The sequence below is a fragment of the Schistocerca cancellata genome, chromosome 6 (assembly GCF_023864275.1).
Source record: "Schistocerca cancellata isolate TAMUIC-IGC-003103 chromosome 6, iqSchCanc2.1, whole genome shotgun sequence".
NCBI classification, from domain to species: domain Eukaryota; kingdom Metazoa; phylum Arthropoda; class Insecta; order Orthoptera; family Acrididae; genus Schistocerca; species Schistocerca cancellata.
The window spans coordinates 614,880,270-614,905,951 of NC_064631.1; the positions used below are offsets into that span (position 1 = coordinate 614,880,270).

The window sequence follows — 25,682 nt, forward strand, 5'->3', positions numbered from 1 at the left end:
ACGACGCTCGTCGTCGATCGTAAGGGCGAAACAGTCAAGAGATTTGGAAAACGGCAATGTGGACACCCCCAGCAGCAGCAGCAGCTGTGTGCCAAATCCGTTATCTGGTCGAGGGCTGCAAGATTCAGTATGATGAAGTGACAATTCGGGGATAGCTCACAAACCCGCAGCTGCCGCCTTCTTAGCTCAGTGGTAGAGCACTGGTCTCGTAAACCAGGGGTCGTGAGTTCGAACCTCACAGAAGGCATTCATTTTTTTAACCTTCCCGCAAGGAGCGGAGCTATCGCGAGCAGCATCTAACACATGGCAGTACACTGAATGGAAGGGATGTTCTACAACCTATAACAAGTATCCTACTGGCCTCAGAGGTTTTCTGATTGCATAGGGAGAACAGTGGTTTGTATGCATTTTGTAGTATAATGTCATGCTTGGCGATGTCATTCGTTTACGAGCGTCGCTACAGTGTGCATGCATTTTATCCATGTGAAGAGGCGTAAGCAGATGCTACCATTCTGCGAGATTCCTGCAGAAGGTATACGAACTGCGTTGATATGCACAGCACAAGTCAAGGCCTCCGTGGCGCAATCGGCTAGCGCGTTCGGCTGTTAACCGAAAGGTTGGTGGTTCGAGCCCACCCGGGGGCGAAATCGTTTTAACCGTCACCCAGGTGAGGACATACGTCAGCTTTGTTAGAGATACACAGCTAGTGTGACAACTTGGCTGTGTTGAGTGATGCCACAGAGCCTTATACACATTCAGCCAAGTGACACTGTAGGTAAAAACATGGCCCTACACAGACGTTCTACTGTTTTCCTATTTATTCGTCATGTGTGACACTGCAGTAGAGCGACGCCCACTACAAAAGACGTATTCTTTACATTCAATTTCAGCGTATACGTCGCGAGTGCCATATGACAGGGCCTGTCTCTCGATGTCGATTTCTATTTGGTGTCTCTTAAGTGTCGGTCTGCAGTAGGCCGCTGCTGGCCGAGCGACGTGCAGTCGCCTTACATGAAGCCCCATGGGCAACGCCAGTGCCACTGTGGACAACAGCATACTGCAGCCAGAGAGAGGAGCCGAAAGGCGCATTTCGCAGTCGAGCCACGCAATCCAACAAACTGTGCACTAGGTCAAGATTGTGCAGACCGCAAACGTTTGGTGGCACGACGCTCGTCGTCGATCGTAAGGGCGAAACAGTCAAGAGATTTGGAAAACGGCAATGTGGACACCCCCAGCAGCAGCAGCAGCTGTGTGCCAAATCCGTTATCTGGTCGAGGGCTGCAAGATTCAGTATGATGAAGTGACAATTCGGGGATAGCTCACAAACGCGCAGATGCCACCTTCTTAGCTCAGTGGTAGAGCACTGGTCTCGTAAACCAGGGGTCGTGAGTTCGAACCTCACAGAAGGCATTCATTTTTTTAACCTTCCCGCAAGGAGCGGAGCTATCGCGAGCAGCATCTAACACATGGCAGTACACTGAATGGAAGGGATGTTCTACAACCTATAACAAGTATCCTACTGGCCTCAGAGGTTTTCTGATTGCATAGGGAGAACAGTGGTTTGTATGCATTTTGTAGTATAATGTCATGCTTGGCGATGTCATTCGTTTACGAGCGTCGCTACAGTGTGCATGCATTTTATCCATGTGAAGAGGCGTAAGCAGATGCTACCATTCTGCGAGATTCCTGCAGAAGGTATACGAACTGCGTTGATATGCACAGCACAAGTCAAGGCCTCCGTGGCGCAATCGGCTAGCGCGTTCGGCTGTTAACCGAAAGGTTGGTGGTTCGAGCCCACCCGGGGGCGAAATCGTTTTAACCGTCACCCAGGTGAGGACATACGTCAGCTTTGTTAGAGATACACAGCTAGTGTGACAACTTGGCTGTGTTGAGTGATGCCACAGAGCCTTATACACATTCAGCCAAGTGACACTGTAGGTAAAAACATGGCCCTACACAGACGTTCTACTGTTTTCCTATTTATTCGTCATGTGTGACACTGCAGTAGAGCGACGCCCACTACAAAAGACGTATTCTTTACATTCAATTTCAGCGTATACGTCGCGAGTGCCATATGACAGGGCCTGTCTCTCGATGTCGATTTCTACTTGGTGTCTCTTAAGTGTCGGTCTGCAGTAGGCCGCTGCTGGCCGAGCGACGTGCAGTCGCCTTACATGAAGCCCCATGGGCAACGCCAGTGCCACTGTGGACAACAGCATACTGCAGCCAGAGAGAGGAGCCGAAAGGCGCATTTCGCAGTCGAGCCACGCAATCCAACAAACTGTGCACTAGGTCAAGATTGTGCAGACCGCAAACGTTTGGTGGCACGACGCTCGTCGTCGATCGTAAGGGCGAAACAGTCAAGAGATTTGGAAAACGGCAATGTGGACACCCCCAGCAGCAGCAGCAGCTGTGTGCCAAATCCGTTATCTGGTCGAGGGCTGCAAGATTCAGTATGATGAAGTGACAATTCGGGGATAGCTCACAAACCCGCAGCTGCCGCCTTCTTAGCTCAGTGGTAGAGCACTGGTCTCGTAAACCAGGGGTCGTGAGTTCGAACCTCACAGAAGGCATTCATTTTTTTAACCTTCCCGCAAGGAGCGGAGCTATCGCGAGCAGCATCTAACACATGGCAGTACACTGAATGGAAGGGATGTTCTACAACCTATAACAAGTATCCTACTGGCCTCAGAGGTTTTCTGATTGCATAGGGAGAACAGTGGTTTGTATGCATTTTGTAGTATAACGTCATGCTTGGCGATGTCATTCGTTTACGAGCGTCGCTACAGTGTGCATGCATTTTATCCATGTGAAGAGGCGTAAGCAGATGCTACCATTCTGCGAGATTCCTGCAGAAGGTATACGAACTGCGTTGATATGCACAGCACAAGTCAAGGCCTCCGTGGCGCAATCGGCTAGCGCGTTCGGCTGTTAACCGAAAGGTTGGTGGTTCGAGCCCACCCGGGGGCGAAATCGTTTTAACCGTCACCCAGGTGAGGACATACGTCAGCTTTGTTAGAGATACACAGCTAGTGTGACAACTTGGCTGTGTTGAGTGATGCCACAGAGCCTTATACACATTCAGCCAAGTGACACTGTAGGTAAAAACATGGCCCTACACAGACGTTCTACTGTTTTCCTATTTATTCGTCATGTGTGACACTGCAGTAGAGCGACGCCCACTACAAAAGACGTATTCTTTACATTCAATTTCAGCGTATACGTCGCGAGTGCCATATGACAGGGCCTGTCTCTCGATGTCGATTTCTATTTGGTGTCTCTTAAGTGTCGGTCTGCAGTAGGCCGCTGCTGGCCGAGCGACGTGCAGTCGCCTTACATGAAGCCCCATGGGCAACGCCAGTGCCACTGTGGACAACAGCATACTGCAGCCAGAGAGAGGAGCCGAAAGGCGCATTTCGCAGTCGAGCCACGCAATCCAACAAACTGTGCACTAGGTCAAGATTGTGCAGACCGCAAACGTTTGGTGGCACGACGCTCGTCGTCGATCGTAAGGGCGAAACAGTCAAGAGATTTGGAAAACGGCAATGTGGACACCCCCAGCAGCAGCAGCAGCTGTGTGCCAAATCCGTTATCTGGTCGAGGGCTGCAAGATTCAGTATGATGAAGTGACAATTCGGGGATAGCTCACAAACCCGCAGCTGCCGCCTTCTTAGCTCAGTGGTAGAGCACTGGTCTCGTAAACCAGGGGTCGTGAGTTCGAACCTCACAGAAGGCATTCATTTTTTTAACCTTCCCGCAAGGAGCGGAGCTATCGCGAGCAGCATCTAACACATGGCAGTACACTGAATGGAAGGGATGTTCTACAACCTATAACAAGTATCCTACTGGCCTCAGAGGTTTTCTGATTGCATAGGGAGAACAGTGGTTTGTATGCATTTTGTAGTATAACGTCATGCTTGGCGATGTCATTCGTTTACGAGCGTCGCTACAGTGTGCATGCATTTTATCCATGTGAAGAGGCGTAAGCAGATGCTACCATTCTGCGAGATTCCTGCAGAAGGTATACGAACTGCGTTGATATGCACAGCACAAGTCAAGGCCTCCGTGGCGCAATCGGCTAGCGCGTTCGGCTGTTAACCGAAAGGTTGGTGGTTCGAGCCCACCCGGGGGCGAAATCGTTTTAACCGTCACCCAGGTGAGGACATACGTCAGCTTTGTTAGAGATACACAGCTAGTGTGACAACTTGGCTGTGTTGAGTGATGCCACAGAGCCTTATACACATTCAGCCAAGTGACACTGTAGGTAAAAACATGGCCCTACACAGACGTTCTACTGTTTTCCTATTTATTCGTCATGTGTGACACTGCAGTAGAGCGACGCCCACTACAAAAGACGTATTCTTTACATTCAATTTCAGCGTATACGTCGCGAGTGCCATATGACAGGGCCTGTCTCTCGATGTCGATTTCTATTTGGTGTCTCTTAAGTGTCGGTCTGCAGTAGGCCGCTGCTGGCCGAGCGACGTGCAGTCGCCTTACATGAAGCCCCATGGGCAACGCCAGTGCCACTGTGGACAACAGCATACTGCAGCCAGAGAGAGGAGCCGAAAGGCGCATTTCGCAGTCGAGCCACGCAATCCAACAAACTGTGCACTAGGTCAAGATTGTGCAGACCGCAAACGTTTGGTGGCACGACGCTCGTCGTCGATCGTAAGGGCGAAACAGTCAAGAGATTTGGAAAACGGCAATGTGGACACCCCCAGCAGCAGCAGCAGCTGTGTGCCAAATCCGTTATCTGGTCGAGGGCTGCAAGATTCAGTATGATGAAGTGACAATTCGGGGATAGCTCACAAACCCGCAGCTGCCGCCTTCTTAGCTCAGTGGTAGAGCACTGGTCTCGTAAACCAGGGGTCGTGAGTTCGAACCTCACAGAAGGCATTCATTTTTTTAACCTTCCCGCAAGGAGCGGAGCTATCGCGAGCAGCATCTAACACATGGCAGTACACTGAATGGAAGGGATGTTCTACAACCTATAACAAGTATCCTACTGGCCTCAGAGGTTTTCTGATTGCATAGGGAGAACAGTGGTTTGTATGCATTTTGTAGTATAATGTCATGCTTGGCGATGTCATTCGTTTACGAGCGTCGCTACAGTGTGCATGCATTTTATCCATGTGAAGAGGCGTAAGCAGATGCTACCATTCTGCGAGATTCCTGCAGAAGGTATACGAACTGCGTTGATATGCACAGCACAAGTCAAGGCCTCCGTGGCGCAATCGGCTAGCGCGTTCGGCTGTTAACCGAAAGGTTGGTGGTTCGAGCCCACCCGGGGGCGAAATCGTTTTAACCGTCACCCAGGTGAGGACATACGTCAGCTTTGTTAGAGATACACAGCTAGTGTGACAACTTGGCTGTGTTGAGTGATGCCACAGAGCCTTATACACATTCAGCCAAGTGACACTGTAGGTAAAAACATGGCCCTACACAGACGTTCTACTGTTTTCCTATTTATTCGTCATGTGTGACACTGCAGTAGAGCGACGCCCACTACAAAAGACGTATTCTTTACATTCAATTTCAGCGTATACGTCGCGAGTGCCATATGACAGGGCCTGTCTCTCGATGTCGATTTCTATTTGGTGTCTCTTAAGTGTCGGTCTGCAGTAGGCCGCTGCTGGCCGAGCGACGTGCAGTCGCCTTACATGAAGCCCCATGGGCAACGCCAGTGCCACTGTGGACAACAGCATACTGCAGCCAGAGAGAGGAGCCGAAAGGCGCATTTCGCAGTCGAGCCACGCAATCCAACAAACTGTGCACTAGGTCAAGATTGTGCAGACCGCAAACGTTTGGTGGCACGACGCTCGTCGTCGATCGTAAGGGCGAAACAGTCAAGAGATTTGGAAAACGGCAATGTGGACACCCCCAGCAGCAGCAGCAGCTGTGTGCCAAATCCGTTATCTGGTCGAGGGCTGCAAGATTCAGTATGATGAAGTGACAATTCGGGGATAGCTCACAAACGCGCAGATGCCACCTTCTTAGCTCAGTGGTAGAGCACTGGTCTCGTAAACCAGGGGTCGTGAGTTCGAACCTCACAGAAGGCATTCATTTTTTTAACCTTCCCGCAAGGAGCGGAGCTATCGCGAGCAGCATCTAACACATGGCAGTACACTGAATGGAAGGGATGTTCTACAACCTATAACAAGTATCCTACTGGCCTCAGAGGTTTTCTGATTGCATAGGGAGAACAGTGGTTTGTATGCATTTTGTAGTATAATGTCATGCTTGGCGATGTCATTCGTTTACGAGCGTCGCTACAGTGTGCATGCATTTTATCCATGTGAAGAGGCGTAAGCAGATGCTACCATTCTGCGAGATTCCTGCAGAAGGTATACGAACTGCGTTGATATGCACAGCACAAGTCAAGGCCTCCGTGGCGCAATCGGCTAGCGCGTTCGGCTGTTAACCGAAAGGTTGGTGGTTCGAGCCCACCCGGGGGCGAAATCGTTTTAACCGTCACCCAGGTGAGGACATACGTCAGCTTTGTTAGAGATACACAGCTAGTGTGACAACTTGGCTGTGTTGAGTGATGCCACAGAGCCTTATACACATTCAGCCAAGTGACACTGTAGGTAAAAACATGGCCCTACACAGACGTTCTACTGTTTTCCTATTTATTCGTCATGTGTGACACTGCAGTAGAGCGACGCCCACTACAAAAGACGTATTCTTTACATTCAATTTCAGCGTATACGTCGCGAGTGCCATATGACAGGGCCTGTCTCTCGATGTCGATTTCTATTTGGTGTCTCTTAAGTGTCGGTCTGCAGTAGGCCGCTGCTGGCCGAGCGACGTGCAGTCGCCTTACATGAAGCCCCATGGGCAACGCCAGTGCCACTGTGGACAACAGCATACTGCAGCCAGAGAGAGGAGCCGAAAGGCGCATTTCGCAGTCGAGCCACGCAATCCAACAAACTGTGCACTAGGTCAAGATTGTGCAGACCGCAAACGTTTGGTGGCACGACGCTCGTCGTCGATCGTAAGGGCGAAACAGTCAAGAGATTTGGAAAACGGCAATGTGGACACCCCCAGCAGCAGCAGCAGCTGTGTGCCAAATCCGTTATCTGGTCGAGGGCTGCAAGATTCAGTATGATGAAGTGACAATTCGGGGATAGCTCACAAACGCGCAGATGCCACCTTCTTAGCTCAGTGGTAGAGCACTGGTCTCGTAAACCAGGGGTCGTGAGTTCGAACCTCACAGAAGGCATTCATTTTTTTAACCTTCCCGCAAGGAGCGGAGCTATCGCGAGCAGCATCTAACACATGGCAGTACACTGAATGGAAGGGATGTTCTACAACCTATAACAAGTATCCTACTGGCCTCAGAGGTTTTCTGATTGCATAGGGAGAACAGTGGTTTGTATGCATTTTGTAGTATAATGTCATGCTTGGCGATGTCATTCGTTTACGAGCGTCGCTACAGTGTGCATGCATTTTATCCATGTGAAGAGGCGTAAGCAGATGCTACCATTCTGCGAGATTCCTGCAGAAGGTATACGAACTGCGTTGATATGCACAGCACAAGTCAAGGCCTCCGTGGCGCAATCGGCTAGCGCGTTCGGCTGTTAACCGAAAGGTTGGTGGTTCGAGCCCACCCGGGGGCGAAATCGTTTTAACCGTCACCCAGGTGAGGACATACGTCAGCTTTGTTAGAGATACACAGCTAGTGTGACAACTTGGCTGTGTTGAGTGATGCCACAGAGCCTTATACACATTCAGCCAAGTGACACTGTAGGTAAAAACATGGCCCTACACAGACGTTCTACTGTTTTCCTATTTATTCGTCATGTGTGACACTGCAGTAGAGCGACGCCCACTACAAAAGACGTATTCTTTACATTCAATTTCAGCGTATACGTCGCGAGTGCCATATGACAGGGCCTGTCTCTCGATGTCGATTTCTACTTGGTGTCTCTTAAGTGTCGGTCTGCAGTAGGCCGCTGCTGGCCGAGCGACGTGCAGTCGCCTTACATGAAGCCCCATGGGCAACGCCAGTGCCACTGTGGACAACAGCATACTGCAGCCAGAGAGAGGAGCCGAAAGGCGCATTTCGCAGTCGAGCCACGCAATCCAACAAACTGTGCACTAGGTCAAGATTGTGCAGACCGCAAACGTTTGGTGGCACGACGCTCGTCGTCGATCGTAAGGGCGAAACAGTCAAGAGATTTGGAAAACGGCAATGTGGACACCCCCAGCAGCAGCAGCAGCTGTGTGCCAAATCCGTTATCTGGTCGAGGGCTGCAAGATTCAGTATGATGAAGTGACAATTCGGGGATAGCTCACAAACCCGCAGCTGCCGCCTTCTTAGCTCAGTGGTAGAGCACTGGTCTCGTAAACCAGGGGTCGTGAGTTCGAACCTCACAGAAGGCATTCATTTTTTTAACCTTCCCGCAAGGAGCGGAGCTATCGCGAGCAGCATCTAACACATGGCAGTACACTGAATGGAAGGGATGTTCTACAACCTATAACAAGTATCCTACTGGCCTCAGAGGTTTTCTGATTGCATAGGGAGAACAGTGGTTTGTATGCATTTTGTAGTATAACGTCATGCTTGGCGATGTCATTCGTTTACGAGCGTCGCTACAGTGTGCATGCATTTTATCCATGTGAAGAGGCGTAAGCAGATGCTACCATTCTGCGAGATTCCTGCAGAAGGTATACGAACTGCGTTGATATGCACAGCACAAGTCAAGGCCTCCGTGGCGCAATCGGCTAGCGCGTTCGGCTGTTAACCGAAAGGTTGGTGGTTCGAGCCCACCCGGGGGCGAAATCGTTTTAACCGTCACCCAGGTGAGGACATACGTCAGCTTTGTTAGAGATACACAGCTAGTGTGACAACTTGGCTGTGTTGAGTGATGCCACAGAGCCTTATACACATTCAGCCAAGTGACACTGTAGGTAAAAACATGGCCCTACACAGACGTTCTACTGTTTTCCTATTTATTCGTCATGTGTGACACTGCAGTAGAGCGACGCCCACTACAAAAGACGTATTCTTTACATTCAATTTCAGCGTATACGTCGCGAGTGCCATATGACAGGGCCTGTCTCTCGATGTCGATTTCTATTTGGTGTCTCTTAAGTGTCGGTCTGCAGTAGGCCGCTGCTGGCCGAGCGACGTGCAGTCGCCTTACATGAAGCCCCATGGGCAACGCCAGTGCCACTGTGGACAACAGCATACTGCAGCCAGAGAGAGGAGCCGAAAGGCGCATTTCGCAGTCGAGCCACGCAATCCAACAAACTGTGCACTAGGTCAAGATTGTGCAGACCGCAAACGTTTGGTGGCACGACGCTCGTCGTCGATCGTAAGGGCGAAACAGTCAAGAGATTTGGAAAACGGCAATGTGGACACCCCCAGCAGCAGCAGCAGCTGTGTGCCAAATCCGTTATCTGGTCGAGGGCTGCAAGATTCAGTATGATGAAGTGACAATTCGGGGATAGCTCACAAACCCGCAGCTGCCGCCTTCTTAGCTCAGTGGTAGAGCACTGGTCTCGTAAACCAGGGGTCGTGAGTTCGAACCTCACAGAAGGCATTCATTTTTTTAACCTTCCCGCAAGGAGCGGAGCTATCGCGAGCAGCATCTAACACATGGCAGTACACTGAATGGAAGGGATGTTCTACAACCTATAACAAGTATCCTACTGGCCTCAGAGGTTTTCTGATTGCATAGGGAGAACAGTGGTTTGTATGCATTTTGTAGTATAATGTCATGCTTGGCGATGTCATTCGTTTACGAGCGTCGCTACAGTGTGCATGCATTTTATCCATGTGAAGAGGCGTAAGCAGATGCTACCATTCTGCGAGATTCCTGCAGAAGGTATACGAACTGCGTTGATATGCACAGCACAAGTCAAGGCCTCCGTGGCGCAATCGGCTAGCGCGTTCGGCTGTTAACCGAAAGGTTGGTGGTTCGAGCCCACCCGGGGGCGAAATCGTTTTAACCGTCACCCAGGTGAGGACATACGTCAGCTTTGTTAGAGATACACAGCTAGTGTGACAACTTGGCTGTGTTGAGTGATGCCACAGAGCCTTATACACATTCAGCCAAGTGACACTGTAGGTAAAAACATGGCCCTACACAGACGTTCTACTGTTTTCCTATTTATTCGTCATGTGTGACACTGCAGTAGAGCGACGCCCACTACAAAAGACGTATTCTTTACATTCAATTTCAGCGTATACGTCGCGAGTGCCATATGACAGGGCCTGTCTCTCGATGTCGATTTCTATTTGGTGTCTCTTAAGTGTCGGTCTGCAGTAGGCCGCTGCTGGCCGAGCGACGTGCAGTCGCCTTACATGAAGCCCCATGGGCAACGCCAGTGCCACTGTGGACAACAGCATACTGCAGCCAGAGAGAGGAGCCGAAAGGCGCATTTCGCAGTCGAGCCACGCAATCCAACAAACTGTGCACTAGGTCAAGATTGTGCAGACCGCAAACGTTTGGTGGCACGACGCTCGTCGTCGATCGTAAGGGCGAAACAGTCAAGAGATTTGGAAAACGGCAATGTGGACACCCCCAGCAGCAGCAGCAGCTGTGTGCCAAATCCGTTATCTGGTCGAGGGCTGCAAGATTCAGTATGATGAAGTGACAATTCGGGGATAGCTCACAAACGCGCAGATGCCACCTTCTTAGCTCAGTGGTAGAGCACTGGTCTCGTAAACCAGGGGTCGTGAGTTCGAACCTCACAGAAGGCATTCATTTTTTTAACCTTCCCGCAAGGAGCGGAGCTATCGCGAGCAGCATCTAACACATGGCAGTACACTGAATGGAAGGGATGTTCTACAACCTATAACAAGTATCCTACTGGCCTCAGAGGTTTTCTGATTGCATAGGGAGAACAGTGGTTTGTATGCATTTTGTAGTATAATGTCATGCTTGGCGATGTCATTCGTTTACGAGCGTCGCTACAGTGTGCATGCATTTTATCCATGTGAAGAGGCGTAAGCAGATGCTACCATTCTGCGAGATTCCTGCAGAAGGTATACGAACTGCGTTGATATGCACAGCACAAGTCAAGGCCTCCGTGGCGCAATCGGCTAGCGCGTTCGGCTGTTAACCGAAAGGTTGGTGGTTCGAGCCCACCCGGGGGCGAAATCGTTTTAACCGTCACCCAGGTGAGGACATACGTCAGCTTTGTTAGAGATACACAGCTAGTGTGACAACTTGGCTGTGTTGAGTGATGCCACAGAGCCTTATACACATTCAGCCAAGTGACACTGTAGGTAAAAACATGGCCCTACACAGACGTTCTACTGTTTTCCTATTTATTCGTCATGTGTGACACTGCAGTAGAGCGACGCCCACTACAAAAGACGTATTCTTTACATTCAATTTCAGCGTATACGTCGCGAGTGCCATATGACAGGGCCTGTCTCTCGATGTCGATTTCTATTTGGTGTCTCTTAAGTGTCGGTCTGCAGTAGGCCGCTGCTGGCCGAGCGACGTGCAGTCGCCTTACATGAAGCCCCATGGGCAACGCCAGTGCCACTGTGGACAACAGCATACTGCAGCCAGAGAGAGGAGCCGAAAGGCGCATTTCGCAGTCGAGCCACGCAATCCAACAAACTGTGCACTAGGTCAAGATTGTGCAGACCGCAAACGTTTGGTGGCACGACGCTCGTCGTCGATCGTAAGGGCGAAACAGTCAAGAGATTTGGAAAACTGCAATGTGGACACCCCCAGCAGCAGCTGTGTGCCAAATCCGTTATCTGGTCGAGGGCTGCAAGATTCAGTATGATGAAGTGACAATTCGGGGATAGCTCACAAACCCGCAGCTGCCGCCTTCTTAGCTCAGTGGTAGAGCACTGGTCTCGTAAACCAGGGGTCGTGAGTTCGAACCTCACAGAAGGCATTCATTTTTTTAACCTTCCCGCAAGGAGCGGAGCTATCGCGAGCAGCATCTAACACATGGCAGTACACTGAATGGAAGGGATGTTCTACAACCTATAACAAGTATCCTACTGGCCTCAGAGGTTTTCTGATTGCATAGGGAGAACAGTGGTTTGTATGCATTTTGTAGTATAACGTCATGCTTGGCGATGTCATTCGTTTACGAGCGTCGCTACAGTGTGCATGCATTTTATCCATGTGAAGAGGCGTAAGCAGATGCTACCATTCTGCGAGATTCCTGCAGAAGGTATACGAACTGCGTTGATATGCACAGCACAAGTCAAGGCCTCCGTGGCGCAATCGGCTAGCGCGTTCGGCTGTTAACCGAAAGGTTGGTGGTTCGAGCCCACCCGGGGGCGAAATCGTTTTAACCGTCACCCAGGTGAGGACATACGTCAGCTTTGTTAGAGATACACAGCTAGTGTGACAACTTGGCTGTGTTGAGTGATGCCACAGAGCCTTATACACATTCAGCCAAGTGACACTGTAGGTAAAAACATGGCCCTACACAGACGTTCTACTGTTTTCCTATTTATTCGTCATGTGTGACACTGCAGTAGAGCGACGCCCACTACAAAAGACGTATTCTTTACATTCAATTTCAGCGTATACGTCGCGAGTGCCATATGACAGGGCCTGTCTCTCGATGTCGATTTCTATTTGGTGTCTCTTAAGTGTCGGTCTGCAGTAGGCCGCTGCTGGCCGAGCGACGTGCAGTCGCCTTACATGAAGCCCCATGGGCAACGCCAGTGCCACTGTGGACAACAGCATACTGCAGCCAGAGAGAGGAGCCGAAAGGCGCATTTCGCAGTCGAGCCACGCAATCCAACAAACTGTGCACTAGGTCAAGATTGTGCAGACCGCAAACGTTTGGTGGCACGACGCTCGTCGTCGATCGTAAGGGCGAAACAGTCAAGAGATTTGGAAAACGGCAATGTGGACACCCCCAGCAGCAGCAGCAGCTGTGTGCCAAATCCGTTATCTGGTCGAGGGCTGCAAGATTCAGTATGATGAAGTGACAATTCGGGGATAGCTCACAAACCCGCAGCTGCCGCCTTCTTAGCTCAGTGGTAGAGCACTGGTCTCGTAAACCAGGGGTCGTGAGTTCGAACCTCACAGAAGGCATTCATTTTTTTAACCTTCCCGCAAGGAGCGGAGCTATCGCGAGCAGCATCTAACACATGGCAGTACACTGAATGGAAGGGATGTTCTACAACCTATAACAAGTATCCTACTGGCCTCAGAGGTTTTCTGATTGCATAGGGAGAACAGTGGTTTGTATGCATTTTGTAGTATAATGTCATGCTTGGCGATGTCATTCGTTTACGAGCGTCGCTACAGTGTGCATGCATTTTATCCATGTGAAGAGGCGTAAGCAGATGCTACCATTCTGCGAGATTCCTGCAGAAGGTATACGAACTGCGTTGATATGCACAGCACAAGTCAAGGCCTCCGTGGCGCAATCGGCTAGCGCGTTCGGCTGTTAACCGAAAGGTTGGTGGTTCGAGCCCACCCGGGGGCGAAATCGTTTTAACCGTCACCCAGGTGAGGACATACGTCAGCTTTGTTAGAGATACACAGCTAGTGTGACAACTTGGCTGTGTTGAGTGATGCCACAGAGCCTTATACACATTCAGCCAAGTGACACTGTAGGTAAAAACATGGCCCTACACAGACGTTCTACTGTTTTCCTATTTATTCGTCATGTGTGACACTGCAGTAGAGCGACGCCCACTACAAAAGACGTATTCTTTACATTCAATTTCAGCGTATACGTCGCGAGTGCCATATGACAGGGCCTGTCTCTCGATGTCGATTTCTATTTGGTGTCTCTTAAGTGTCGGTCTGCAGTAGGCCGCTGCTGGCCGAGCGACGTGCAGTCGCCTTACATGAAGCCCCATGGGCAACGCCAGTGCCACTGTGGACAACAGCATACTGCAGCCAGAGAGAGGAGCCGAAAGGCGCATTTCGCAGTCGAGCCACGCAATCCAACAAACTGTGCACTAGGTCAAGATTGTGCAGACCGCAAACGTTTGGTGGCACGACGCTCGTCGTCGATCGTAAGGGCGAAACAGTCAAGAGATTTGGAAAACGGCAATGTGGACACCCCCAGCAGCAGCAGCAGCTGTGTGCCAAATCCGTTATCTGGTCGAGGGCTGCAAGATTCAGTATGATGAAGTGACAATTCGGGGATAGCTCACAAACCCGCAGCTGCCGCCTTCTTAGCTCAGTGGTAGAGCACTGGTCTCGTAAACCAGGGGTCGTGAGTTCGAACCTCACAGAAGGCATTCATTTTTTTAACCTTCCCGCAAGGAGCGGAGCTATCGCGAGCAGCATCTAACACATGGCAGTACACTGAATGGAAGGGATGTTCTACAACCTATAACAAGTATCCTACTGGCCTCAGAGGTTTTCTGATTGCATAGGGAGAACAGTGGTTTGTATGCATTTTGTAGTATAATGTCATGCTTGGCGATGTCATTCGTTTACGAGCGTCGCTACAGTGTGCATGCATTTTATCCATGTGAAGAGGCGTAAGCAGATGCTACCATTCTGCGAGATTCCTGCAGAAGGTATACGAACTGCGTTGATATGCACAGCACAAGTCAAGGCCTCCGTGGCGCAATCGGCTAGCGCGTTCGGCTGTTAACCGAAAGGTTGGTGGTTCGAGCCCACCCGGGGGCGAAATCGTTTTAACCGTCACCCAGGTGAGGACATACGTCAGCTTTGTTAGAGATACACAGCTAGTGTGACAACTTGGCTGTGTTGAGTGATGCCACAGAGCCTTATACACATTCAGCCAAGTGACACTGTAGGTAAAAACATGGCCCTACACAGACGTTCTACTGTTTTCCTATTTATTCGTCATGTGTGACACTGCAGTAGAGCGACGCCCACTACAAAAGACGTATTCTTTACATTCAATTTCAGCGTATACGTCGCGAGTGCCATATGACAGGGCCTGTCTCTCGATGTCGATTTCTATTTGGTGTCTCTTAAGTGTCGGTCTGCAGTAGGCCGCTGCTGGCCGAGCGACGTGCAGTCGCCTTACATGAAGCCCCATGGGCAACGCCAGTGCCACTGTGGACAACAGCATACTGCAGCCAGAGAGAGGAGCCGAAAGGCGCATTTCGCAGTCGAGCCACGCAATCCAACAAACTGTGCACTAGGTCAAGATTGTGCAGACCGCAAACGTTTGGTGGCACGACGCTCGTCGTCGATCGTAAGGGCGAAACAGTCAAGAGATTTGGAAAACTGCAATGTGGACACCCCCAGCAGCAGCTGTGTGCCAAATCCGTTATCTGGTCGAGGGCTGCAAGATTCAGTATGATGAAGTGACAATTCGGGGATAGCTCACAAACGCGCAGCTGCCGCTTTCTTAGCTCAGTGGTAGAGCACTGGTCTCGTAAACCAGGGGTCGTGAGTTCGAACCTCACAGAAGGCATTCATTTTTTTAACCTTCCCGCAAGGAGCGGAGCTATCGCGAGCAGCATCTAACACATGGCAGTACACTGAATGGAAGGGATGTTCTACAACCTATAACAAGTATCCTACTGGCCTCAGAGGTTTTCTGATTGCATAGGGAGAACAGTGGTTTGTATGCATTTTGTAGTATAATGTCATGCTTGGCGATGTCATTCGTTTACGAGCGTCGCTACAGTGTGCATGCATTTTATCCATGTGAAGAGGCGTAAGCAGATGCTACCATTCTGCGAGATTCCTGCAGAAGGTATACGAACTGCGTTGATATGCACAGCACAAGTCAAGGCCTCCGTGGCGCAATCGGCTAGCGCGTTCGGCTGTTAACCGAAAGGTTGGTGGTTCGAGCCCACCCGGGGGCGAAATCGTTTTAACCGTCACCCAGGTGAGGACATACGTCAGCTTTGTTAGAGATACACAGCTAGTGTGACAACTTGGCTGTGTTGAGTGATGCCACAGAGCCTTATACACATTCAGCCAAGTGACACTGTAGGTAAAAACATGGCCCTACACAGACGTTCTACTGTTTTCCTATTTATTCGTCATGTGTGACACTGCAGTAGAGCGACGCCCACTACAAAAGACGTATTCTTTACATTCAATTTCAGCGTATACGTCGCGAGTGCCATATGACAGGGCCTGTCTCTCGATGTCGATTTCTATTTGGTGTCTCTTAAGTGTCGGTCTGCAGTAGGCCGCTGCTGGCCGAGCGACGTGCAGTCGCCTTACATGAAGCCCCATGGGCAACGCCAGTGCCACTGTGGACAACAGCATACTGCAGCCAGAGAGAGGAGCCGAAAGGCGCATTTCGCAGTCGAGCCACGCAATCCAACAAACTGTGCACTAGGTCAAGATTGTGCAGACCGCAAACGTTTGGTGGCACGACGCTCGTCGTCGATCGTAAGGGCGAAACAGTCAAGAGATTTGGAAAACGGCAATGTGGACACCCCCAGCAGCAGCAGCAGCTGTGTGCCAAATCCGTTATCTGGTCGAGGGCTGCAAGATTCAGTATGATGAAGTGACAATTCGGGGATAGCTCACAAACCCGCAGCTGCCGCCTTCTTAGCTCAGTGGTAGAGCACTGGTCTCGTAAACCAGGGGTCGTGAGTTCGAACCTCACAGAAGGCATTCATTTTTTTAACCTTCCCGCAAGGAGCGGAGCTATCGCGAGCAGCATCTAACACATGGCAGTACACTGAATGGAAGGGATGTTCTACAACCTATAACAAGTATCCTACTGGCCTCAGAGGTTTTCTGATTGCATAGGGAGAACAGTGGTTTGTATGCATTTTGTAGTATAATGTCATGCTTGGCGATGTCATTCGTTTACGAGCGTCGCTACAGTGTGCATGCATTTTATCCATGTGAAGAGGCGTAAGCAGATGCTACCATTCTGCGAGATTCCTGCAGAAGGTATACGAACTGCGTTGATATGCACAGCACAAGTCAAGGCCTCCGTGGCGCAATCGGCTAGCGCGTTCGGCTGTTAACCGAAAGGTTGGTGGTTCGAGCCCACCCGGGGGCGAAATCGTTTTAACCGTCACCCAGGTGAGGACATACGTCAGCTTTGTTAGAGATACACAGCTAGTGTGACAACTTGGCTGTGTTGAGTGATGCCACAGAGCCTTATACACATTCAGCCAAGTGACACTGTAGGTAAAAACATGGCCCTACACAGACGTTCTACTGTTTTCCTATTTATTCGTCATGTGTGACACTGCAGTAGAGCGACGCCCACTACAAAAGACGTATTCTTTACATTCAATTTCAGCGTATACGTCGCGAGTGCCATATGACAGGGCCTGTCTCTCGATGTCGATTTCTATTTGGTGTCTCTTAAGTGTCGGTCTGCAGTAGGCCGCTGCTGGCCGAGCGACGTGCAGTCGCCTTACATGAAGCCCCATGGGCAACGCCAGTGCCACTGTGGACAACAGCATACTGCAGCCAGAGAGAGGAGCCGAAAGGCGCATTTCGCAGTCGAGCCACGCAATCCAACAAACTGTGCACTAGGTCAAGATTGTGCAGACCGCAAACGTTTGGTGGCACGACGCTCGTCGTCGATCGTAAGGGCGAAACAGTCAAGAGATTTGGAAAACGGCAATGTGGACACCCCCAGCAGCAGCAGCAGCTGTGTGCCAAATCCGTTATCTGGTCGAGGGCTGCAAGATTCAGTATGATGAAGTGACAATTCGGGGATAGCTCACAAACGCGCAGATGCCACCTTCTTAGCTCAGTGGTAGAGCACTGGTCTCGTAAACCAGGGGTCGTGAGTTCGAACCTCACAGAAGGCATTCATTTTTTTAACCTTCCCGCAAGGAGCGGAGCTATCGCGAGCAGCATCTAACACATGGCAGTACACTGAATGGAAGGGATGTTCTACAACCTATAACAAGTATCCTACTGGCCTCAGAGGTTTTCTGATTGCATAGGGAGAACAGTGGTTTGTATGCATTTTGTAGTATAATGTCATGCTTGGCGATGTCATTCGTTTACGAGCGTCGCTACAGTGTGCATGCATTTTATCCATGTGAAGAGGCGTAAGCAGATGCTACCATTCTGCGAGATTCCTGCAGAAGGTATACGAACTGCGTTGATATGCACAGCACAAGTCAAGGCCTCCGTGGCGCAATCGGCTAGCGCGTTCGGCTGTTAACCGAAAGGTTGGTGGTTCGAGCCCACCCGGGGGCGAAATCGTTTTAACCGTCACCCAGGTGAGGACATACGTCAGCTTTGTTAGAGATACACAGCTAGTGTGACAACTTGGCTGTGTTGAGTGATGCCACAGAGCCTTATACACATTCAGCCAAGTGACACTGTAGGTAAAAACATGGCCCTACACAGACGTTCTACTGTTTTCCTATTTATTCGTCATGTGTGACACTGCAGTAGAGCGACGCCCACTACAAAAGACGTATTCTTTACATTCAATTTCAGCGTATACGTCGCGAGTGCCATATGACAGGGCCTGTCTCTCGATGTCGATTTCTATTTGGTGTCTCTTAAGTGTCGGTCTGCAGTAGGCCGCTGCTGGCCGAGCGACGTGCAGTCGCCTTACATGAAGCCCCATGGGCAACGCCAGTGCCACTGTGGACAACAGCATACTGCAGCCAGAGAGAGGAGCCGAAAGGCGCATTTCGCAGTCGAGCCACGCAATCCAACAAACTGTGCACTAGGTCAAGATTGTGCAGACCGCAAACGTTTGGTGGCACGACGCTCGTCGTCGATCGTAAGGGCGAAACAGTCAAGAGATTTGGAAAACTGCAATGTGGACACCCCCAGCAGCAGCTGTGTGCCAAATCCGTTATCTGGTCGAGGGCTGCAAGATTCAGTATGATGAAGTGACAATTCGGGGATAGCTCACAAACGCGCAGCTGCCGCTTTCTTAGCTCAGTGGTAGAGCACTGGTCTCGTAAACCAGGGGTCGTGAGTTCGAACCTCACAGAAGGCATTCATTTTTTTAACCTTCCCGCAAGGAGCGGAGCTATCGCGAGCAGCATCTAACACATGGCAGTACACTGAATGGAAGGGATGTTCTACAACCTATAACAAGTATCCTACTGGCCTCAGAGGTTTTCTGATTGCATAGGGAGAACAGTGGTTTGTATGCATTTTGTAGTATAATGTCATGCTTGGCGATGTCATTCGTTTACGAGCGTCGCTACAGTGTGCATGCATTTTATCCATGTGAAGAGGCGTAAGCAGATGCTACCATTCTGCGAGATTCCTGCAGAAGGTATACGAACTGCGTTGATATGCACAGCACAAGTCAAGGCCTCCGTGGCGCAATCGGCTAGCGCGTTCGGCTGTTAACCGAAAGGTTGGTGGTTCGAGCCCACCCGGGGGCGAAATCGTTTTAACCGTCACCCAGGTGAGGACATACGTCAGCTTTGTTAGAGATACACAGCTAGTGTGACAACTTGGCTGTGTTGAGTGATGCCACAGAGCCTTATACACATTCAGCCAAGTGACACTGTAGGTAAAAACATGGCCCTACACAGACGTTCTACTGTTTTCCTATTTATTCGTCATGTGTGACACTGCAGTAGAGCGACGCCCACTACAAAAGACGTATTCTTTACATTCAATTTCAGCGTATACGTCGCGAGTGCCATATGACAGGGCCTGTCTCTCGATGTCGATTTCTATTTGGTGTCTCTTAAGCGTCGGTCTGCAGTAGGCCGCTGCTGGCCGAGCGACGAGCAGTCGACTTACATGAAGCCCCATGGGCAACGCCAGTGCCACTGTGGACAACAGCATACTGCAGCCAGAGAGAGGAGCCGAAAGGCGCATTTCGCAGTCGAGCCACGCAATCCAACAAACTGTGCACTAGGTCAAGATTGTGCAGACCGCAAACGTTTGGTGGCACGACGCTCGTCGTCGATCGTAAGGGCGAAACAGTCAAGAGATTTGGAAAACGGCAATGTGGACACCCCCAGCAGCAGCAGCAGCTGTGTGCCAAATCCGTTATCTGGTCGAGGGCTGCAAGATTCAGTATGATGAAGTGACAATTCGGGGATAGCTCACAAACCCGCAGCTGCCGCCTTCTTAGCTCAGTGGTAGAGCACTGGTCTCGTAAACCAGGGGTCGTGAGTTCGAACCTCACAGAAGGCATTCATTTTTTTAACCTTCCCGCAAGGAGCGGAGCTATCGCGAGCAGCATCTAACACATGGCAGTACACTGAATGGAAGGGATGTTCTACAACCTATAACAAGTATCCTACTGGCCTCAGAGGTTTTCTGATTGCATAGGGAGAACAGTGGTTTGTATGCATTTTGTAGTATAATGTCATGCTTGGCGATGTCATTCGTTTACGAGCGTCGCTACAGTGTGCATGCATTTTATCCATGTGAAGAGGCGTAAGCAGATGCTACCATTCTGCGAGATTCCTGCAGAAGGTATACGAACTGCGTTGATATGCACAGCACAAGTCAAGGCCTCCGTGGCGCAATCGGCTAGTGCGTTCGGCTGTTAACCGAAAGGTTGGTGGTTCGAGCCCACCCGGGGGCGAAATCGTTTTAACCGTCACCCAGGTGAGGACATACGTCAGCTTTGTTAGAGATACACAGCTAGTGTGACAACTTGGCTGTGTTGAGTGATGCCACAGAGCCTTATACACATTCAGCCAAGTGACACTGTAGGTAAAAACATGGCCCTACACAGACGTTCTACTGTTTTCCTATTTATTCGTCATGTGTGACACTGCAGTAGAGCGACGCCCACTACAAAAGACGTATTCTTTACATTCAATTTCAGCGTATACGTCGCGAGTGCCATATGACAGGGCCTGTCTCTCGATGTCGATTTCTATTTGGTGTCTCTTAAGCGTCGGTCTGCAGTAGGCCGCTGCTGGCCGAGCGACGAGCAGTCGACTTACATGAAGCCCCATGGGCAACGCCAGTGCCACTGTGGACAACAGCATACTGCAGCCAGAGAGAGGAGCCGAAAGGCGCATTTCGCAGTCGAGCCACGCAATCCAACAAACTGTGCACTAGGTCAAGATTGTGCAGACCGCAAACGTTTGGTGGCACGACGCTCGTCGTCGATCGTAAGGGCGAAACAGTCAAGAGATTTGGAAAACGGCAATGTGGACACCCCCAGCAGCAGCAGCAGCTGTGTGCCAAATCCGTTATCTGGTCGAGGGCTGCAAGATTCAGTATGATGAAGTGACAATTCGGGGATAGCTCACAAACCCGCAGCTGCCGCCTTCTTAGCTCAGTGGTAGAGCACTGGTCTCGTAAACCAGGGGTCGTGAGTTCGAACCTCACAGAAGGCATTCGTTTTTTTAACCTTCCCGCAAGGAGCGGAGCTATCGCGAGCAGCATCTAACACATGGCAGTACACTGAATGGAAGGGATGTTCTACAACCTATAACAAGTATCCTACTGGCCTCAGAGGTTTTCTGATTGCATAGGGAGAACAGTGGTTTGTATGCATTTTGTAGTATAATGTCATGCTTGGCGATGTCATTCGTTTACGAGCGTCGCTACAGTGTGCATGCATTTTATCCATGTGAAGAGGCGTAAGCAGATGCTACCATTCTGCGAGATTCCTGCAGAAGGTATACGAACTGCGTTGATATGCACAGCACAAGTCAAGGCCTCCGTGGCGCAATCGGCTAGTGCGTTCGGCTGTTAACCGAAAGGTTGGTGGTTCGAGCCCACCCGGGGGCGAAATCGTTTTAACCGTCACCCAGGTGAGGACATACGTCAGCTTTGTTAGAGATACACAGCTAGTGTGACAACTTGGCTGTGTTGAGTGATGCCACAGAGCCTTATACACATTCAGCCAAGTGACACTGTAGGTAAAAACATGGCCCTACACAGACGTTCTACTGTTTTCCTATTTATTCGTCATGTGTGACACTGCAGTAGAGCGACGCCCACTACAAAAGACGTATTCTTTACATTCAATTTCAGCGTATACGTCGCGAGTGCCATATGACAGGGCCTGTCTCTCGATGTCGATTTCTATTTGGTGTCTCTTAAGTGTCGGTCTGCAGTAGGCCGCTGCTGGCCGAGCGACGTGCAGTCGCCTTACATGAAGCCCCATGGGCAACGCCAGTGCCACTGTGGACAACAGCATACTGCAGCCAGAGAGAGGAGCCGAAAGGCGCATTTCGCAGTCGAGCCACGCAATCCAACAAACTGTGCACTAGGTCAAGATTGTGCAGACCGCAAACGTTTGGTGGCACGACGCTCGTCGTCGATCGTAAGGGCGAAACAGTCAAGAGATTTGGAAAACGGCAATGTGGACACCCCCAGCAGCAGCAGCAGCTGTGTGCCAAATCCGTTATCTGGTCGAGGGCTGCAAGATTCAGTATGATGAAGTGACAATTCGGGGATAGCTCACAAACCCGCAGCTGCCGCCTTCTTAGCTCAGTGGTAGAGCACTGGTCTCGTAAACCAGGGGTCGTGAGTTCGAACCTCACAGAAGGCATTCATTTTTTTAACCTTCCCGCAAGGAGCGGAGCTATCGCGAGCAGCATCTAACACATGGCAGTACACTGAATGGAAGGGATGTTCTACAACCTATAACAAGTATCCTACTGGCCTCAGAGGTTTTCTGATTGCATAGGGAGAACAGTGGTTTGTATGCATTTTGTAGTATAATGTCATGCTTGGCGATGTCATTCGTTTACGAGCGTCGCTACAGTGTGCATGCATTTTATCCATGTGAAGAGGCGTAAGCAGATGCTACCATTCTGCGAGATTCCTGCAGAAGGTATACGAACTGCGTTGATATGCACAGCACAAGTCAAGGCCTCCGTGGCGCAATCGGCTAGTGCGTTCGGCTGTTAACCGAAAGGTTGGTGGTTCGAGCCCACCCGGGGGCGAAATCGTTTTAACCGTCACCCAGGTGAGGACATACGTCAGCTTTGTTAGAGATACACAGCTAGTGTGACAACTTGGCTGTGTTGAGTGATGCCACAGAGCCTTATACACATTCAGCCAAGTGACACTGTAGGTAAAAACATGGCCCTACACAGACGTTCTACTGTTTTCCTATTTATTCGTCATGTGTGACACTGCAGTAGAGCGACGCCCACTACAAAAGACGTATTCTTTACATTCAATTTCAGCGTATACGTCGCGAGTGCCATATGACAGGGCCTGTCTCTCGATGTCGATTTCTATTTGGTGTCTCTTAAGTGTCGGTCTGCAGTAGGCCGCTGCTGGCCGAGCGACGTGCAGTCGCCTTACATGAAGCCCCATGGGCAACGCCAGTGCCACTGTGGACAACAGCATACTGCAGCCAGAGAGAGGAGCCGAAAGGCGCATTTCGCAGTCGAGCCACGCAATCCAACAAACTGTGCACTAGGTCAAGATTGTGCAGACCGCAAACGTTTGGTGGCACGACGCTCGTCGTCGATCGTAAGGGCGAAACAGTCAAGAGATTTGGAAAACGGCAATGTGGACACCCCCAGCAGCAGCAGCAGCTGTGTGCCAAATCCGTTATCTGGTCGAGGGCTGCAAGATTCAGTATGATGAAGTGACAATTCGGGGATAGCTCACAAACGCGCAGCTGCCACCTTCTTAGCTCAGTGGTAGAGCACTGGTCTCGTAAACCAGGGGTCGTGAGTTCGAACCTCACAGAAGGCATTCATTTTTTTAACCTTCCCGCAAGGAGCGGAGCTATCGCGAGCAGCATCTAACACATGGCAGTACACTGAATGGAAGGGATGTTCTACAACCTATAACAAGTATCCTACTGGCCTCAGAGGTTTTCTGATTGCATAGGGAGAACAGTGGTTTGTATGCATTTTGTAGTATAATGTCATGCTTGGCGATGTCATTCGTTTACGAGCGTCGCTACAGTGTGCATGCATTTTATCCATGTGAAGAGGCGTAAGCAGATGCTACCATTCTGCGAGATTCCTGCAGAAGGTATACGAACTGCGTTGATATGCACAGCACAAGTCAAGGCCTCCGTGGCGCAATCGGCTAGCGCGTTCGGCTGTTAACCGAAAGGTTGGTGGTTCGAGCCCACCCGGGGGCGAAATCGTTTTAACCGTCACCCAGGTGAGGACATACGTCAGCTTTGTTAGAGATACACAGCTAGTGTGACAACTTGGCTGTGTTGAGTGATGCCACAGAGCCTTATACACATTCAGCCAAGTGACACTGTAGGTAAAAACATGGCCCTACACAGACGTTCTACTGTTTTCCTATTTATTCGTCATGTGTGACACTGCAGTAGAGCGACGCCCACTACAAAAGACGTATTCTTTACATTCAATTTCAGCGTATACGTCGCGAGTGCCATATGACAGGGCCTGTCTCTCGATGTCGATTTCTATTTGGTGTCTCTTAAGTGTCGGTCTGCAGTAGGCCGCTGCTGGCCGAGCGACGTGCAGTCGCCTTACATGAAGCCCCATGGGCAACGCCAGTGCCACTGTGGACAACAGCATACTGCAGCCAGAGAGAGGAGCCGAAAGGCGCATTTCGCAGTCGAGCCACGCAATCCAACAAACTGTGCACTAGGTCAAGATTGTGCAGACCGCAAACGTTTGGTGGCACGACGCTCGTCGTCGATCGTAAGGGCGAAACAGTCAAGAGATTTGGAAAACGGCAATGTGGACACCCCCAGCAGCAGCAGCAGCTGTGTGCCAAATCCGTTATCTGGTCGAGGGCTGCAAGATTCAGTATGATGAAGTGACAATTCGGGGATAGCTCACAAACCCGCAGCTGCCGCCTTCTTAGCTCAGTGGTAGAGCACTGGTCTCGTAAACCAGGGGTCGTGAGTTCGAACCTCACAGAAGGCATTCATTTTTTTAACCTTCCCGCAAGGAGCGGAGCTATCGCGAGCAGCATCTAACACATGGCAGTACACTGAATGGAAGGGATGTTCTACAACCTATAACAAGTATCCTACTGGCCTCAGAGGTTTTCTGATTGCATAGGGAGAACAGTGGTTTGTATGCATTTTGTAGTATAATGTCATGCTTGGCGATGTCATTCGTTTACGAGCGTCGCTACAGTGTGCATGCATTTTATCCATGTGAAGAGGCGTAAGCAGATGCTACCATTCTGCGAGATTCCTGCAGAAGGTATACGAACTGCGTTGATATGCACAGCACAAGTCAAGGCCTCCGTGGCGCAATCGGCTAGCGCGTTCGGCTGTTAACCGAAAGGTTGGTGGTTCGAGCCCACCCGGGGGCGAAATCGTTTTAACCGTCACCCAGGTGAGGACATACGTCAGCTTTGTTAGAGATACACAGCTAGTGTGACAACTTGGCTGTGTTGAGTGATGCCACAGAGCCTTATACACATTCAGCCAAGTGACACTGTAGGTAAAAACATGGCCCTACACAGACGTTCTACTGTTTTCCTATTTATTCGTCATGTGTGACACTGCAGTAGAGCGACGCCCACTACAAAAGACGTATTCTTTACATTCAATTTCAGCGTATACGTCGCGAGTGCCATATGACAGGGCCTGTCTCTCGATGTCGATTTCTATTTGGTGTCTCTTAAGCGTCGGTCTGCAGTAGGCCGCTGCTGGCCGAGCGACGAGCAGTCGACTTACATGAAGCCCCATGGGCAACGCCAGTGCCACTGTGGACAACAGCATACTGCAGCCAGAGAGAGGAGCCGAAAGGCGCATTTCGCAGTCGAGCCACGCAATCCAACAAACTGTGCACTAGGTCAAGATTGTGCAGACCGCAAACGTTTGGTGGCACGACGCTCGTCGTCGATCGTAAGGGCGAAACAGTCAAGAGATTTGGAAAACGGCAATGTGGACACCCCCAGCAGCAGCAGCAGCTGTGTGCCAAATCCGTTATCTGGTCGAGG

The 25,682-nt window shown here is 50.5% G+C and overlaps 44 non-coding genes across 44 annotated transcripts; all 44 read left to right on the top strand.

The window, feature by feature from the left end:
• The first annotated feature begins 175 nt into the window (after window positions 1–175).
• Trnat-cgu (transfer RNA threonine (anticodon CGU)) lies at window positions 176–247 on the top strand. Its single transcript has one exon. It is a non-coding gene; the product is annotated as a tRNA-Thr (tRNA).
• Window positions 248–570: 323 nt separating this feature from the next.
• Trnan-guu (transfer RNA asparagine (anticodon GUU)) lies at window positions 571–644 on the top strand. The gene has a single exon. It is a non-coding gene; the product is annotated as a tRNA-Asn (tRNA).
• Window positions 645–1,338: 694 nt separating this feature from the next.
• Window positions 1,339–1,410, top strand: Trnat-cgu (transfer RNA threonine (anticodon CGU)). The gene has a single exon. It is a non-coding gene; the product is annotated as a tRNA-Thr (tRNA).
• A 323-nt stretch (window positions 1,411–1,733) lies between these two features.
• Window positions 1,734–1,807, top strand: Trnan-guu (transfer RNA asparagine (anticodon GUU)). The gene has a single exon. It is a non-coding gene; the product is annotated as a tRNA-Asn (tRNA).
• Window positions 1,808–2,501: 694 nt separating this feature from the next.
• Window positions 2,502–2,573, top strand: Trnat-cgu (transfer RNA threonine (anticodon CGU)). Its single transcript has one exon. It is a non-coding gene; the product is annotated as a tRNA-Thr (tRNA).
• Window positions 2,574–2,896: 323 nt separating this feature from the next.
• On the top strand, window positions 2,897–2,970 carry Trnan-guu (transfer RNA asparagine (anticodon GUU)). The gene has a single exon. It is a non-coding gene; the product is annotated as a tRNA-Asn (tRNA).
• Window positions 2,971–3,664: 694 nt separating this feature from the next.
• Window positions 3,665–3,736, top strand: Trnat-cgu (transfer RNA threonine (anticodon CGU)). Its single transcript has one exon. It is a non-coding gene; the product is annotated as a tRNA-Thr (tRNA).
• Window positions 3,737–4,059: 323 nt separating this feature from the next.
• Window positions 4,060–4,133, top strand: Trnan-guu (transfer RNA asparagine (anticodon GUU)). Its single transcript has one exon. It is a non-coding gene; the product is annotated as a tRNA-Asn (tRNA).
• Window positions 4,134–4,827: 694 nt separating this feature from the next.
• Trnat-cgu (transfer RNA threonine (anticodon CGU)) lies at window positions 4,828–4,899 on the top strand. Its single transcript has one exon. It is a non-coding gene; the product is annotated as a tRNA-Thr (tRNA).
• A 323-nt stretch (window positions 4,900–5,222) lies between these two features.
• On the top strand, window positions 5,223–5,296 carry Trnan-guu (transfer RNA asparagine (anticodon GUU)). The gene has a single exon. It is a non-coding gene; the product is annotated as a tRNA-Asn (tRNA).
• A 694-nt stretch (window positions 5,297–5,990) lies between these two features.
• Window positions 5,991–6,062, top strand: Trnat-cgu (transfer RNA threonine (anticodon CGU)). Its single transcript has one exon. It is a non-coding gene; the product is annotated as a tRNA-Thr (tRNA).
• A 323-nt stretch (window positions 6,063–6,385) lies between these two features.
• Trnan-guu (transfer RNA asparagine (anticodon GUU)) lies at window positions 6,386–6,459 on the top strand. The gene has a single exon. It is a non-coding gene; the product is annotated as a tRNA-Asn (tRNA).
• Window positions 6,460–7,153: 694 nt separating this feature from the next.
• Trnat-cgu (transfer RNA threonine (anticodon CGU)) lies at window positions 7,154–7,225 on the top strand. Its single transcript has one exon. It is a non-coding gene; the product is annotated as a tRNA-Thr (tRNA).
• A 323-nt stretch (window positions 7,226–7,548) lies between these two features.
• Window positions 7,549–7,622, top strand: Trnan-guu (transfer RNA asparagine (anticodon GUU)). The gene has a single exon. It is a non-coding gene; the product is annotated as a tRNA-Asn (tRNA).
• A 694-nt stretch (window positions 7,623–8,316) lies between these two features.
• On the top strand, window positions 8,317–8,388 carry Trnat-cgu (transfer RNA threonine (anticodon CGU)). The gene has a single exon. It is a non-coding gene; the product is annotated as a tRNA-Thr (tRNA).
• A 323-nt stretch (window positions 8,389–8,711) lies between these two features.
• On the top strand, window positions 8,712–8,785 carry Trnan-guu (transfer RNA asparagine (anticodon GUU)). The gene has a single exon. It is a non-coding gene; the product is annotated as a tRNA-Asn (tRNA).
• A 694-nt stretch (window positions 8,786–9,479) lies between these two features.
• On the top strand, window positions 9,480–9,551 carry Trnat-cgu (transfer RNA threonine (anticodon CGU)). Its single transcript has one exon. It is a non-coding gene; the product is annotated as a tRNA-Thr (tRNA).
• A 323-nt stretch (window positions 9,552–9,874) lies between these two features.
• Trnan-guu (transfer RNA asparagine (anticodon GUU)) lies at window positions 9,875–9,948 on the top strand. The gene has a single exon. It is a non-coding gene; the product is annotated as a tRNA-Asn (tRNA).
• A 694-nt stretch (window positions 9,949–10,642) lies between these two features.
• Window positions 10,643–10,714, top strand: Trnat-cgu (transfer RNA threonine (anticodon CGU)). Its single transcript has one exon. It is a non-coding gene; the product is annotated as a tRNA-Thr (tRNA).
• Window positions 10,715–11,037: 323 nt separating this feature from the next.
• Window positions 11,038–11,111, top strand: Trnan-guu (transfer RNA asparagine (anticodon GUU)). Its single transcript has one exon. It is a non-coding gene; the product is annotated as a tRNA-Asn (tRNA).
• A 688-nt stretch (window positions 11,112–11,799) lies between these two features.
• Trnat-cgu (transfer RNA threonine (anticodon CGU)) lies at window positions 11,800–11,871 on the top strand. The gene has a single exon. It is a non-coding gene; the product is annotated as a tRNA-Thr (tRNA).
• A 323-nt stretch (window positions 11,872–12,194) lies between these two features.
• Trnan-guu (transfer RNA asparagine (anticodon GUU)) lies at window positions 12,195–12,268 on the top strand. The gene has a single exon. It is a non-coding gene; the product is annotated as a tRNA-Asn (tRNA).
• Window positions 12,269–12,962: 694 nt separating this feature from the next.
• On the top strand, window positions 12,963–13,034 carry Trnat-cgu (transfer RNA threonine (anticodon CGU)). The gene has a single exon. It is a non-coding gene; the product is annotated as a tRNA-Thr (tRNA).
• Window positions 13,035–13,357: 323 nt separating this feature from the next.
• Trnan-guu (transfer RNA asparagine (anticodon GUU)) lies at window positions 13,358–13,431 on the top strand. The gene has a single exon. It is a non-coding gene; the product is annotated as a tRNA-Asn (tRNA).
• Window positions 13,432–14,125: 694 nt separating this feature from the next.
• Window positions 14,126–14,197, top strand: Trnat-cgu (transfer RNA threonine (anticodon CGU)). The gene has a single exon. It is a non-coding gene; the product is annotated as a tRNA-Thr (tRNA).
• Window positions 14,198–14,520: 323 nt separating this feature from the next.
• Trnan-guu (transfer RNA asparagine (anticodon GUU)) lies at window positions 14,521–14,594 on the top strand. Its single transcript has one exon. It is a non-coding gene; the product is annotated as a tRNA-Asn (tRNA).
• A 688-nt stretch (window positions 14,595–15,282) lies between these two features.
• Window positions 15,283–15,354, top strand: Trnat-cgu (transfer RNA threonine (anticodon CGU)). The gene has a single exon. It is a non-coding gene; the product is annotated as a tRNA-Thr (tRNA).
• Window positions 15,355–15,677: 323 nt separating this feature from the next.
• Window positions 15,678–15,751, top strand: Trnan-guu (transfer RNA asparagine (anticodon GUU)). The gene has a single exon. It is a non-coding gene; the product is annotated as a tRNA-Asn (tRNA).
• A 694-nt stretch (window positions 15,752–16,445) lies between these two features.
• Trnat-cgu (transfer RNA threonine (anticodon CGU)) lies at window positions 16,446–16,517 on the top strand. The gene has a single exon. It is a non-coding gene; the product is annotated as a tRNA-Thr (tRNA).
• Window positions 16,518–16,840: 323 nt separating this feature from the next.
• Trnan-guu (transfer RNA asparagine (anticodon GUU)) lies at window positions 16,841–16,914 on the top strand. Its single transcript has one exon. It is a non-coding gene; the product is annotated as a tRNA-Asn (tRNA).
• A 694-nt stretch (window positions 16,915–17,608) lies between these two features.
• Trnat-cgu (transfer RNA threonine (anticodon CGU)) lies at window positions 17,609–17,680 on the top strand. The gene has a single exon. It is a non-coding gene; the product is annotated as a tRNA-Thr (tRNA).
• Window positions 17,681–18,003: 323 nt separating this feature from the next.
• On the top strand, window positions 18,004–18,077 carry Trnan-guu (transfer RNA asparagine (anticodon GUU)). The gene has a single exon. It is a non-coding gene; the product is annotated as a tRNA-Asn (tRNA).
• A 688-nt stretch (window positions 18,078–18,765) lies between these two features.
• On the top strand, window positions 18,766–18,837 carry Trnat-cgu (transfer RNA threonine (anticodon CGU)). The gene has a single exon. It is a non-coding gene; the product is annotated as a tRNA-Thr (tRNA).
• Window positions 18,838–19,160: 323 nt separating this feature from the next.
• On the top strand, window positions 19,161–19,234 carry Trnan-guu (transfer RNA asparagine (anticodon GUU)). The gene has a single exon. It is a non-coding gene; the product is annotated as a tRNA-Asn (tRNA).
• A 694-nt stretch (window positions 19,235–19,928) lies between these two features.
• Trnat-cgu (transfer RNA threonine (anticodon CGU)) lies at window positions 19,929–20,000 on the top strand. The gene has a single exon. It is a non-coding gene; the product is annotated as a tRNA-Thr (tRNA).
• Window positions 20,001–20,323: 323 nt separating this feature from the next.
• On the top strand, window positions 20,324–20,397 carry Trnan-guu (transfer RNA asparagine (anticodon GUU)). The gene has a single exon. It is a non-coding gene; the product is annotated as a tRNA-Asn (tRNA).
• A 694-nt stretch (window positions 20,398–21,091) lies between these two features.
• On the top strand, window positions 21,092–21,163 carry Trnat-cgu (transfer RNA threonine (anticodon CGU)). Its single transcript has one exon. It is a non-coding gene; the product is annotated as a tRNA-Thr (tRNA).
• Window positions 21,164–21,486: 323 nt separating this feature from the next.
• Trnan-guu (transfer RNA asparagine (anticodon GUU)) lies at window positions 21,487–21,560 on the top strand. The gene has a single exon. It is a non-coding gene; the product is annotated as a tRNA-Asn (tRNA).
• Window positions 21,561–22,254: 694 nt separating this feature from the next.
• Window positions 22,255–22,326, top strand: Trnat-cgu (transfer RNA threonine (anticodon CGU)). The gene has a single exon. It is a non-coding gene; the product is annotated as a tRNA-Thr (tRNA).
• A 323-nt stretch (window positions 22,327–22,649) lies between these two features.
• Trnan-guu (transfer RNA asparagine (anticodon GUU)) lies at window positions 22,650–22,723 on the top strand. Its single transcript has one exon. It is a non-coding gene; the product is annotated as a tRNA-Asn (tRNA).
• A 694-nt stretch (window positions 22,724–23,417) lies between these two features.
• Window positions 23,418–23,489, top strand: Trnat-cgu (transfer RNA threonine (anticodon CGU)). Its single transcript has one exon. It is a non-coding gene; the product is annotated as a tRNA-Thr (tRNA).
• A 323-nt stretch (window positions 23,490–23,812) lies between these two features.
• Window positions 23,813–23,886, top strand: Trnan-guu (transfer RNA asparagine (anticodon GUU)). The gene has a single exon. It is a non-coding gene; the product is annotated as a tRNA-Asn (tRNA).
• Window positions 23,887–24,580: 694 nt separating this feature from the next.
• On the top strand, window positions 24,581–24,652 carry Trnat-cgu (transfer RNA threonine (anticodon CGU)). Its single transcript has one exon. It is a non-coding gene; the product is annotated as a tRNA-Thr (tRNA).
• Window positions 24,653–24,975: 323 nt separating this feature from the next.
• Window positions 24,976–25,049, top strand: Trnan-guu (transfer RNA asparagine (anticodon GUU)). Its single transcript has one exon. It is a non-coding gene; the product is annotated as a tRNA-Asn (tRNA).
• Window positions 25,050–25,682: the final 633 nt, after the last annotated feature.